The sequence below is a fragment of the Sturnira hondurensis genome, unplaced genomic scaffold, assembly GCF_014824575.4.
Source record: "Sturnira hondurensis isolate 20B ecotype Veracruz unplaced genomic scaffold, ASM1482457v3 Scaffold0006413, whole genome shotgun sequence".
Taxonomy (NCBI): domain Eukaryota; kingdom Metazoa; phylum Chordata; class Mammalia; order Chiroptera; family Phyllostomidae; genus Sturnira; species Sturnira hondurensis.
The window spans coordinates 44,768,584-44,782,613 of NW_028079044.1; positions in this window are offsets into that span (position 1 = coordinate 44,768,584).

The following is a 14,030-nucleotide window of genomic DNA, read 5'->3' on the forward strand; positions in this document are numbered from 1 at the left end:
CCCAAACTGAGCCAGACAAAACTCAACCAAGCTGATTACCGATTTCACAAATGCTAAGATTGTAGCGTGCGCCTCTTCTGTGTGACTTCCTGGTGGCATTTGTGCCTTGTTGGTGGCCATATTTGAAAATGAACAAAACAGGCATTTGGTTAATTGTATAATTTTTAACCTGAACACATTTGATTCTGAGTCCAGCTCAGCATTTGTTTACTGTTATTTCAAATGTGACAGTGAGCTCTGCTGGGTGGCAGTAATTTTGTATTTAAAAAAATGACAACAATAATTTAAGAGTTCCAAAAAGAAAGGGTAAGAGGAGAGAGATTTATTTTCAGCTCACATAGGCTGAGCGAGTTCTCGGTACCAGCCACTGTGAGTACAAAGAGACAGGCAACAATGCCTCTTGGTCACAGAGAACACAGCCCTGGAATTCCTATGTTCTCTGCAATGTCTGCTTTACACCATGGTGGTTCACAGCAAGAATTTGAAAGCCAGAATGGCCTGTATTTGAATTCTGGCTTCATCGCAAATTGCTCTATTTTATTTGACAAGTTTTTTCATCTCTCTGGGGCCTCAGTTTCTTCATCTGTAAATGATAGTTTTACTATTGTTTGGAAGGCATTTATGAATTGCCCTCATTCATGCTTAATAGAAACCATTAGCATCTGCATGAGAGTTTGGGACACTGTAGTGCATTTGTACACATGTTACTGTTTTTCTCCCTCCATTGCCTCTGTGAAGCCAAGGAAAGGTATTGTAACACCTGTTTTATTTGTAAGAAAATGAAGCCTAAACATGAAGGTAGTTTGGAACTCATAATACTGTTTTCTTTTCTATCAGTACACTGCCTTCTCCCTCATTAAAGGTGATATGGAAGGCTTCTGATTGCTTTAGGCAATGATTTATGTCAAAAGTCCATCTTCCCTCCTGAAAGTTAAAAATCAACAACCTATAAACCAGGCAGAGCCCAAGCACACCAGACAAAAGCAAGTCTACTAACTGCCTTTTACGAGGACGACGAATAGCAACAGTGATGATCTTCCCAAGAAATTCACACACCTCCCCTGGGCTTCCTGCCTGGAATCAGGTCATTTTCAGAAGTCATTTAATACAACTGTGCTTTGAAAGGCAACTGCTATTGGTGTGCCGGAAGCACCCTACCAGAAGGCAGCTCGCTGTCTGAGCTTTGGCTGCTGAAGGCAAGGGCCATGAACTGGCCTTCCAGTTCTTCATCACAGAATTCTGCCAGGGTGGAATTTGGGTATCCCAAGGTCAAAGGCCATTGCCTGGGGTGTGCTCTCTGAAGCAGAAATCTCTGGGCCTGAGCCTTGGATTATAAAGCAGTATTGCTCAGACTTTCCTAAATGTAATGCTCAGTGAAAGATATATTTGCATCATGACCCAGTTATAGGAGCATTTGAAAACAGTGGGTGGGGAAATCAGTTTAGTGAGAACAATTAATGCTTTTAAAAGTAAACTGGAATAAAACAATAAAATGAATGGAAAGGAATGGAACAGAACAGAATAAAATAGATGGAATAGAATGGAATGGAATAAATAGAATAGAATAGAATAGAATAGAATAGAATAGAATAGAATAGAAACAGAATAGAAGAGGCAATGCATATAGTAAGGATTAAGTATCTATTCATCTAACATATATCAATCTATCTATGAACTGGGACAACATGTTAAATTTATTGTTTTTTAAAAATTATCATCTGTGGACTTTTTTCATTGCTTTTAGAAAGAGAGGAAGGAAGAGGGAGTTTAGACTCACAGGGGTGTCTCACCTTTTGGTGTCTCTGGGCCAACTTAGAAGAAGAAGGGCCACACATTAAATACATTGCAACACATAATCACAAAACTCATACTGTTTTAAGTAAATTTATAATTTTGTGTTGGGCCACACTCACAGCCATCCAGGGCTGCATGCAGCCTGTAGGCCACGGGTTGGACACCCCTGGTTTAGAGAGAGGGGAAGGGCGAGAGAAAGAAAGGGAGAGGCACATTGATGTGAGAGAGAAACCCTCTTTCTGAGTACATCAATTGACTGCCTTTAAATTTATTTCTTACTGTGAGTCATAGTCAAAAATGTTTGAAAGACCCCAGTCTAGAGGCCTGTCAACAAAAGGGGGTTGGATTAGGGATTGGAAGGAAAAACTGTAGTAAGATTTGGGAACATGTGTAAAATTTACTCCCTCTCTGACTGGCTCCTTTCAATGACCTTCGTCTGCACTCCCCAGCAACCCCATTTCTTTAGCAACAGTGATGATCTCCCCAAGATTGGTCACAGTCACATGTACACAGTCACATGTGGCCAAGCCTCCTGGCTGTTCATCCACACTACCTTCTCATTTTAGGCTTCAGCTATTTGCAGTTTGGGTAACAATCCGGGATCCCTCATCCCTCTAGGCTTCTGTTCATGTTTCTTTTACACAGAATTTCTGTTCTCACTATTTGTTGCCTTGGTAGCTCCTACTCATGCTTTCAATTGCTCAGCTAAATTTCCACCTACCTCCTCTAGGAAGCGTTTTCGAATCACTCAGCATTCATTCACTCATTCATTTATTCAGCATTTAACAAATATTCACAAGACACAGACCTAGATACTAAAGATAATGTAGTCAGTAAGACAGATGCTCCTACCTTTCTTGAATTTACATTCAATGGATGGACAGATGAGAAATAAGCAACTAAACATGTAATATAATGTCACTGATGAAAAAATGAAGCACAGTAAATAAGAAATTATGTGGTCAAGAAAGGGTTCACTGAAGGGGGAATTGTAAGCAGAAAATTGATTTAGGGTGCAGAGCAAGCCATGACCAAGGTTCTGGAGGAAGAGTTCCGGAACCAAGGGAAGAGCAGAGCAAGTGCAGAAGCAGGAACAGGCTTGGTATTCCCTGGCTGACCAAGAGTTAGTTACTCCTCCTTCTAGGCTCCTCAGCACCTCCTGTATAATTTAACTACATTGAATTGCAGTGTTTTTTCCTACTTCAATATGAACTTCTAAATAGCATCTAGGACTGAAGCAAGAGAAATTAATAAATGATTGAGAAAATGATTGACAGAATGCATAAATGAGGAATGCTCTTTCCCTCCCTTAGAATTTTCCAGAATGAGGCTGGTATCTGTGTTGGGAAAAGCAATGGCAGTATTTTTGATATGCATTTTGCCATGTATAATGTGCACCCATGTTTTTGGCCCAAACTTTCAGGAAGAATACCATTCGTTTTAGTTTTTAATTCAATTTTTTATTCATTTTTATTTAGATGCTTGTTTTTTTTTTGTATTCTAAAGAAATTTTAGCATTTATTTTTGAACATATTATGGTATAAGAAACTTCATGTAACACATAATTACAAAACATAAGAACAGATACAAAGCATTTCAGGTACTACCCATGTATGATGTGCACCCTTATTTTTCCCTCAGAAATTTGGACAAAATGTGTGCATTACATACAACAAAATATAGACAAAGCAGTTGATGCTCAGAAGGAAAGTCACTGTCACTGGCTTCATTGGAAATTAGCGGGAGAGTCAGGACTGATTCCAGGTCTCTTGACAGACCCAGGTTTAGACAAGCAGTCTTTCCATTTAGTCCTGCAGCTTCTCTCTGAAGGGAAGAGAGACACAGGGGAGACCTGTCTGTGGTCAGCATTCGGGGGACTGACGGGCACTTGACTGTCCAAGAAATGGACACTTGAAAGGAAAGCTCTGGAAAGGGAAAAGAAAGAATCCCTAGACCTCACCCAGATGATATAAGCAAGACCGAAAGAAATGGTGAATAGATAGGTTAGTTCTGTGGGGAAAAAAATGCTGCATTAGGCTGGATCATCCTAACTCACCAGTTTGGAAATCAAGTTGCCTTTCAAAATATAGTTGTGTTAAATCAGTGTTTAGAAATTCCTCTTGACTCTGCAAATATTTATTCTTGGGAAAAGAGATGCCATGAGCCTGGACATATTATCAACTGTCTAGAAAATGAATCCTAGAATATTCTAGCTAGAGGGAGAACATAAACTACTGCAAAATCTTCATTTCATAACACAGGGAAGGAAGCGGCAGTGGCCGGCCCAGGCCGTGCCCAGAAGCCAGGCCTGTTCCCTCTCTCGTGGGGTCCCTGCGTCTCACCGTATTACGTGTACCTTGCCCACTGCGGAGGATTTTCCGTCTTCAGTTTGGTGAGAGAACATGTCCCCCAATTACAGGGTTGGGCTTTATTACGATAATTGAGAAGGGCTGAACTCTACTGGCCTCCTCGCAGACTCCGAGATGTCAGAGGGAAGATTGCAACGCACTCTCATCAAATTAAGTGTCAGTCGAAAAGAGCTCCAGGGAATCTGAAATCCAGGGACCCTTTGCCTGTCACGCTCCATTTTTCTTTGAACTCTCACACTTCAAATACGGCTGAATGTGAGCTGATCTCAGGAACGTCCATTTTCATCAGCACCGCTCCCATTGGGGGGAGATTGGGAGATTCCTCCCAGATAAGGGGAAGGTCGTGAAACGTGCTCTAGCGATAGTAAGATGACTTGCAGAGTTTTATATTTCTTAACCAACAGTGAAAGACTTGGAATTTTATATATTTTTAAATAAACTTTTTGTTTTAGAATAATAAAGGAACTTTAGAAAGTTCCTTTTGTATCCCTCTCCCAGTTTCCTCTATTGCAAACATCTTACATTATCATGGTATGTTTGTCACAACTAAGGAACCAACTAAATTGTATACTTTATTTGGATGTTTACTAGTTTCCTCCTAATTGCCTTTTTTTCTGTTCCAGGGTCCTCTGCAGAAACCGTATTACGTTTAATCGTCCGATCTCCTTAGCTTTCTCTGGTCTGTATCAGTTTCCTTAGACTTTGTTTTTGCGGACCTTGCCAGTTTTGAGGCTTACTGAGCAGAGTCTCCACACACTGTCCTCCAATTTGGGTTCGTTTTATATGTTTTTCAGAGGTAGAGGCGTGTTTGAGGTTCGGGGAAGGAAGGCCACAGCCTCGCGGTGCCTTTTCCAACACTTCGTATCAGGGGACCTGCCATCAAACCCGACTTATCACTGGTGGTAACCGTGACCCCCTGGCCAAGACATGAACTAAATAAAATGACACAACTTTTAACCATCTGTTGGAAATCACCTCACTTGCTCATACTCCTCCCCCTGCACTTTCCAGGCAGTGTTCAAAACACGCCGTTTTCTTCTTCCCTCTGGTCCTTTGTTCATGCTGCTGCCCCCACCTGGAACCTGCTCTCTCCTCTGCCTTGGCTAATCCCCACTCATCTGTCCACATGGTTTCCCCTGCACTTACATTACTTTCTCTGGGACCCTCCCTGCCTTCAGCAAGGACAGGGGTCCCCACTCTTTGCTCCCACAGCACCCACGTCACACCACTGGCATTCTGTTTCCTATGTGCCCACTGCATTGCCATCTCCCTCTGGTCTGTGGGCTTCTTCAGGGAAATGACCCTACATTTATTATATCATTTTATCTTTAGATTCTACTCTATAGAAGGAACTTAAGAAATGCCTATTGAACAGCCTTATAAGGCGGGTTAGTACATACTATCTCCATGTAAAAATGAGTAAACAGAGTCTTGGGGATACTAGATAACTCCCCTAAGGTCACACAGCTAGTAAGGACAGAGCTAGGACTCACTCCCAAGTCTTTTGATGGTGTTCTTCTCGTCACCACAAGTGCTGATGTTCTAAGAATGTGACACACAAAGGGCCTGTCTGTTACCTGGTGATGGGTGTAAATCCTTTAGCAACTGCAGGTTGACATTATGCGGTCTCACTTCTTCCTCTAGGACCAGCCATTACCATTTGGGTCTTGAGTACAGGGTTCTAGCTTAGTTTAATGTACTTAAGTCCAATACTGATTGTAACAGCTTCGTATTCTCTTAAAATTTGGTGCAGGGTACCCAAAGAGACTCCAAAGGCTTGTTGCTCTATAAAGAAGATTAAGAGTGTGCTTAGCATTGGAAGCCCAAATGGGATCGTTGACATTATTAGCACTCTCTGTTCATGATATTTTTCTAGAGAAACAATTGCTAGTTGAAATTTGAATATAACCAAGGGTCCAAGTTCATAAATATCACGTTTTGAGCCCTTTCTTGTTTTATAGAGGAGGACACAGAGACCCAGGAGAGTCAGTCACCCCAGATGGGGAGGAGACCCTGTCCTGAATCTCCCATCAGTGTCCTTTCTCTCCATCACTTGGCCTCCCCTAGAGTTGGCTGAATTCCAGAATTCTAGGTGAGAGGCTCAGTAGGTACACGAATTCCCCGTGGGCTGTAGTGAAACAAGCAGAGCCCTCCCCCATCTCTTCTTTGTCCCCCTTTTGCTCTTTCCTTTTCCTCCTCTTCACGCTTTGTGAACAAGTGTGTTACAATGAGAGAGAGAAGTGGGCGCGGTTCCAAACTCATTATAACATCTAAACTTAACCCACAGCTAAATAGACATGTGTTGGATTTTCTAGACCAGTTCCAGTTTCAAGTATTCTGTTCACTCTCCCTGAAGAACTTCTCTCAGTGCTCAACTCAAAATGAGAACCTCACCACCTCACCACTCACGGCAAAGGCAGGTAACACCTCTGGTCACACCAGGGAAGCCTCAGAAGAACGGCAATGCAGGTGGGGCTGGCATTCTATGTCCCTTCTGTTTTCTCACCCAAAGTCCCAGGTCACTGATTCCTGTTTAATTGTTCATTAGGCATCCTACCCACTGCCACCTGGAACTGCCTGGCTAAGGACATCCCAGCCACAACAGTGGCCATCGAACCCTTGTGCTCCCCCTTACTCTGCTTACATCTTTCGGATGGCCTCCAAGTTACAAATGGCTTTTGCATTCTTAAATGGAATGTAAATTAAAAGAATAATAATAGTTCTTAACATCAGAACAGTATATGAAAGTAAAATTTTAATGTCCATACATAAAAACTTGTAGAAACTAGTTTTCTCTCTTTATATGTAAGAAAGCATATAAGTGCCCCGATTTTGCCTCTTGGGGTATAACATCTAAAGTACTATTTACTGTCTGGATCTCCCCCCATCATAGAGAAAAGTCTTAGCATCAAGCAGACTTGGATGGAATTCCCAGCTGTGGCACTTTGTCGCTGGGTGACTAGGGGCCCCTTACCTACCCCTCACAAGGCTACTCATCTGTTAAATGGGGAAAACGGCACCTGCTCTGTAAGAGTGTTGTCAGGACTAAATGAAATGGCACATGTAAGGCACCTTAGTAATTACCAGCATCTGCAGCACCATCCCTGTTATCTTTGCTGTTATTATTAGAGAAACTCGTCTGAAGCTCAGTTATGAAACTCTCAAGTGGGGCCCTTCAGAAACGGTGATTACCAGGAGGAGGCTGATAACAGGAGAGCCACAACAGTCCCCTCCTGCCTCCTCAGGCTGAAGAAGTTGTGATAACAGAGACACTGCAGTTGGGACTCTCGGTGAGATGCTGATCTAAGTAAGTTTATGCACATTGTGGTATCTCCAAGGCCAAATCTTCATAGAGGAGGCATTTTCCTATTAACAATGTTACTCACTGGGAGAAATAAATCTTCACTTGTTGAAGCGACTCTACAATGGAGGAGGGACATTGCCCAGTGATGGTTAAAGAAAGAGCAGGCTCCCCTCAGTCCTTGCCATTTCCAGCTCACATGATTCCCCATAGTCTCATTTGGGAGCATTTCATCTCCCTGCCTCTTCCTTTGCACTGACATGACATACACACCTACCTCGGTCTGTCTCTGAGAAAGCCACAGAGGCAAAAACAGCATTGCTGTTTTAAACACTTATTGCATTATAAATGCAATATAATCATATTCCTGAAAATTTGGGGATGAAGGAAATTAAAAGGGAAAGCAATGAATATCGCACCTCAGATCTTATTTTTCCGGAGCATATGCTTCTTTAGAGTTATAATCTATACATAGTTCTATTCATATTATTCAGCAATTTCACATTTTGCAATTTTCACTTAGTTGGTGAGAGCATGTTTTATGTTATTGTACAATCTTCACAATCATTCTTCAGCCATCAGCAGGCCATGGCTCACCCAAATGGCAACCTCGTGGGAAATAGAGGGGACTCCTGTCTGCAGGCCAGCACCGTCCCACATGAGGGACACTACCAGGCGAGCAGAGCACAGACTAGACTTCAGTCTCCACTGACCTCTGCTTGACCTTGGTTGGGTGGCCTTGTGCAGCGAACAACCTAAAGCACTGTGCCTGGTGGCTCTGGCCATGTGCGCATAGATCTGCTCTCCAGATCTCCATCCTGGAGCCCTTGACTATGCTGCACAAGATGCCAGATGTGGACCCCGGGGGAGGGGGGGCTGTCGCTATACCTGTTCTCTTACACTAACTGAGGTTCAGATCTGCTGCGAAGGGGAGGTAGCTATAAGTAATGACCAGGGTAGGCAGGGGAAATAATAGGGAAGCACAGGCAGGTCCCGGGAGTCAAATACCTCCGTTAAAGTCCTTCTCCGCTACTGAGTGTCATGCCATGAAGATACAATAAAACATACATTCAGTCTTTGTCCTCAATTTCTGTCATGAACCTCCTAAAATTCTGAGATTTCCTGAGTGCTAGGAGTTTCTTTTGTTGTTCACAAGCTCTTTTGACAGAGCAGTGGAATTGCTCTCATTTAGTGTAAACCCATGTGTTTACACTAAAGGGGTAACTGCAAGGTGGGGCTCCCCAGATGGCTTCCGGACAGGGGCTGGTCATCAGCAAAATCAAACCTGTGATTAGAAGGTGAGAACTTTCAGCATCCTCCCACCCCATCCCTGACCTCCAGGGGAGGAAGCGGGGATGGATATAGGGTTATAACAATTCTTGAGCAATGAGAGAGCTTCTGGCTTGGAGAACACAATGGGAGGGTGGTGTGCCTGGAGAGGGCGTGAAGCTCCTCCCAGCCCACTTCCCACACACCTTGCCTTGTGCATCTCTTCCACCTGGTGGTTTCTGAGTTCTATTTTTTTTCAGTAAACCGATGAATGTAAGTTAGCCTTTCTCTGTGTTTTTTGAGTCATTTTAGTACATTATAGAACCTGAAGGAGAAATCACAGAAACCTCCAAATTTGTAGGTTGGGCAGAAGAGTGGGCAGAAGAGTGGGCAGCCCAGGAACCCCCTTTGCCCTTGGTGTCTGTGTTGGGGGCAGTCTTGTGGGGTCTGGGCCAACTCTAGGAAGTTAGTGTCAGAGCTGATCTGAATTCCTGGACACCCATTGGTGTTACAGAGTTGGAGAACTGGCATGAAAAAACACCACCACATATTTGGTGTCAGAAAACACTAGACAACATCCTTCACTGGCCGCCAGTGACAGTTCACAGAGTGGGGAGGAGCTTTCCCCGGCATGGCCCACGCATGTCCAGGCCCTCTCATGCTCTCCCTTCACAGCCCCCCACAATGGGGGTGCGGACACACTTACTAGGTTAAACACTCCCAGTACATGGCCACCCAGGAAGAATGTGGGGAAGGAATAGTCTCAACCATATTTGAAGGAAACTAATTCTTCCAGCACTTTATCATTTGAAAAGTTCTTCTCGACCCAGGACATCTGTAAATCACATTATCCTGCCAAGTAGAATTTAACCCCTTTATTCAACCTCCCCCAATTCCTTCCAAACTAGGCCTCTTGGAGTCCATAGCAAGGCCTTCTGCCTTTCTTCCTGGAAGGAAATTAGTGTGATTGCAAGCCTAACCAAGGAGGTAAAAGACCTGTATGCAGAAAACTACACAACACTGAAGAAAGAAATCAAGGAAGACATAAACAAATGGAAACATATACCGTGTTCGTGGATTGGAAGAATTAATATCATCAAAATGTTCATACTACCCAACCAATTTACAGATTCAATGTGATACCTATTAAAGTACCAATGGCATATTTCACAGACATAGAACAAACACTTCAAAAATTTATATGGAACCATAAACAACCCCGAATAGCAGCTGCAATGTTGAGAAAGAAGAACAAAGTAGGAGGGATCACAATCCCTGATATCAAACTGCATTACAAGGCCACTGTAATCAAAACAGCCTGGTACTGGCATAAAAACAGGCACATAGACCAATGGAACAGAACAGAGAACCCAGAAATAAACCCAACTCTCTATAGTCAATTAATATTCAGCAAAGGGGGCAGTAACATAAAATGGGGTAAAGACAGCCTCTTCAACAAATGGTGTTCGGAGAACTGAACGGCTATGTGCAAAAAAAAATGAAACTCGAGCACCAACTTACACCATATACCAAAATAAATTCAAGGTGGATAAAAGACTTAAATATAAGCCATGACACCATTAAAGTCCTGGAGGAGAACATTGGCAGGAAAATCTCAGATATTTCACGCAGCAACATTTTTACTGATATGTCCCCTAGAGCAAGGAATATAAAGGAAAGAATAAACAAATGGGATCTCATCAAAATAAAAAGCTTCTGCGCAGCTAAAGAAAACAGCATTAAAATAAAAAGACAACCAACTGTATGGGAAAACATATTTGCCAATGATACCTCAGACAAAGGTTTAATCTCCAAAATATACAAAGAACTCACACGACTTCACTCTAAGAAGACAACTAACCCAATTAAAAAATGGGGAAAGGACTTGAACAGACACTTCTGCAAGGAGGACATACAGAGGATCCAGAGACACATGAAAAGATGCTCAATATCACTAGCTATCAGAGAGATGCAAATTAAAACTACAATGAGATACCACTTTACACCGGTGAGAATGGCTATCATAAACAAAGCAATAAACAACAAATGTTGGAGAGGGTGTGGGGAAAAGGGGACTCTGGTCCACTGTTGGTGGGATTGCAGACTGGTACAACCATTATGGAAAACAGTATGGAATTTTCTCAGAAAACTAAAATTGGACTTGCCTTTTGACCCAGCAATTCCACTGCTAGGATTGTATCCTAAGAACCCTAAAACACTAATTCCAAAGAACATATGCACCCCAATGTTCATAGCAGCACAATTTACAATAGCCAAGAGTTGGAAGCAACCTAGGTGCCCGTCAGTAAATGAATGGATCAAAAAACTATGGTACATATACGCAATGAAATTCTATGCAGCAGAAAGAAAGAAGGAGCTCCTACCTTTTGCAACAGCATGGATGGAACTGGAAAGCATTATGCTGTGTGAAATAAGCCAGATGTTGAAGGACAAATACCATATGATCTCACCTTTAACCGGAAGCTAAACAACAAAATAAACAAGCAAGCAAAATCTAACCAAAGACACTGAAATAGAGAACAGGCTGACAGTGACCAGAGGGGTGAGGGGAGGGAATTTCAGGGGACACAGGGGAGGGATTTAGAGGAACATATATAAAGGACACATGGACAACAACTGGGAAGGGTGGAAATGGGAGGGAGGGGGGAGCACAGGGGGTGGGATGGGATGGGAGTCATAGACAGAAAACTGTACTTGAAAAATAATTAAATAAATTAAAAAAAAGAAATTAGTGTGATTGCTGCCCTAGCAGAGATTCAATTAAATTCTTAGGCAAAGGCCCTTGTCTTCTGTAGTTTCTGGCTAGGGAAGGAAGGGGAGAGAAAGTTCCTTGATCTCTCAGTGACTCCAGGTTTTCCTCTGCCCTTGTCTCTGCAGCGGCACTTGGCATTTCAGGATTTATCGCTTTGCTCCCTTGTACTCTCACCTGCACTCACCCCACTAAACTGTATGCACCTCCAAGACAAGGTCAGTTCACCTTGCACAGCAGAGCTCAGCGGTGTGCCTGGTCATCATAGGCATCTAGTGAGTAAGTGAGCAAGCTGGTGTGTGACTGTGTTTGTAAATTAGGAACAAAGGAATGAATAGCTGATTGAGATAATAAGGCCCACCTTGCTGGATCCTTATGAGAAATAAGTAAGAAAACCTGGGGAAAGTCCTCTGCCCTGTCCTACCCTTTGTGTATGCCCAGTAAACATTTCCTCCCTTCATTTTCTTTTCTTTTTCTTTTTGTTTTTCTCCCTTCCTGTTCTAAACACAAAAGTTTCCATTTTGCTTCTATGGTTTATGACGCCATTATCATTTATATGTTGGTTTACTGTTGTAATTGGACACATTTAAAAGGGCTGCAGCTCAGTTTTTGTCTGAGAGTTTAGCTACTAAGCTATTGTAACACAGGACTGCAGTGTATTCCAGGGGGCAAATCTCTATGTGCATTTTGCAAGCAAAGAGCCCCTTTGCCAAGAATAGTTAAGTTCTATGTGCAGCATTTATTTGGGGTTGTAACAACTGGATCCTTCGAAAAATAAAGGGTGTATGTAGGAGAAAACCAACTGTAATCTAGATGGGAGTTAGGAGGAAGAAATAGATCAGCATATTGCAAGGTTTAGGGAGAAGGTGACTAGAAATATCTTAATTTAAATTAATATATGCAAACCACCCCACCATTAAGGGAAGACAGTCTTTAACCTAAGCGGGAGGAAAGCGGGTTGGGGGGGGAACATGTGAAAATATTGCAATAATTTAGAGGAGAAGTTGCTACAAATATCTTAACTCAAAAACAGATACTAAAACTATCCAGCCATACCCAGTATGTACATGCAATGTCTTTCTAGATATTATACTTGATTATGAAAACAGAAAACATTTTGAAGAATTAAGTTTGCAGTTTATTCTGTTTGGTTATGTGTGTATTTGCACTTTCTTTTATCTTAGAAAACACAAAAGAAAATAAGGAACTGCTAAGTCAAGTTCGGTTTGTCTTAGCACATCCTATTTGTTGGGGATTTTTTTTTGTTAGTTTGTTAGTTTGTTTGTTTGTTTTTCAGAGAATCAGGTAACCCAGAGAATGTTTGAAATAAGTTAAAGTGGATTTTGGTTTTCTTAATGATGCCCAACCTCCTGAAAAACAAAAACAAAACCAGAACCACCCTGCCCTGGGCTGCAGAAAACTGAAATTTCGCATCCATAAAATCAAGCCGCACTTCTTTAAAAACCTTCAAAGTCACAGCCATTGCTTCCCCTAGATAGAACTGCGGGATCTTCAGTGTAATCACCATTTAATTCATTCTCTCCTCCTCTGTGCTGACAAACTATTTTGTGTGGCTAAGCTTCAATCAAAGAAGAATGACTTCTGTTCCCATCTATTCCTCTTTGGATGGGAGTAGAATTCAAGGGGTCTCCTGGCTTGGGGCTTCTAAGCAGGAGAGAAGCCAGGTTATTTGTGCAGCTTAATTTTACATCCATTACAATTATAATATGGTGTGTCTGATGCTCTAATGATGGCTTGGAAGCCAGCCACAGTCTCCCCTCTGGCTCTGGCTCTGGCTCTGGCTCTGGCTCTGGCAGGGAGTGCCTCTCAGAACCCAGGCTTCCTTCTTTTGTCTGTAATCGAAAGGCTCTCCATTCAGGTCCCAACAAGCCAGCTCAGTACCCACAGCCAAAGAAGAAAAGGAACAGCGCATAAATATATCTGACAAAGTCATCAGGGATTTGAAAACAGAATCTGGCAATAAAGATGGTAATTAGGTAATTTGAGACTTTCCTCACAGGGTTCTTTAAAAAAATGCAACCTCAAAACTGGAGTCCAGAGCTGATTTTTGTATGACTAAGGGGAATTATGAGAAAGTTGGAAACTTTCTAATGGCGTTTAAATATTTTGGGGTGGCGAGTTCATACATTTTCTGTCCACACTAGGAAAACTGTAATGATGCAGTTGGGAAAAGGACCTCCGTCCCAGGCCCGAGCTGCCTGAACTGGCCATGGTAGAGCCAACCCCCTTCTCTGGAAGCCAAACACAGCTTGGCCTGAGTATAAAATGAGCACTTGGTGAGTGTTTAAGGGTTCAACTCAGCTGCTGTTTAGGAGGGAAAAAAACAAGTGGTGTTTTTCTCTAATTTAATAGCATCAAAGTTTTAATTATGTTTTGCCACTTCACAGAGGAGAGTTTGGGGCTTAATCAATTTGCAGGTTGTGGTTCAGCTGAAGTGTGTTTGCTGTTAGGAAGGCTGATCTGACAAGGAAGGCCTCCTCTTGCGTTGGGAAAAGGAAGAGAGGAG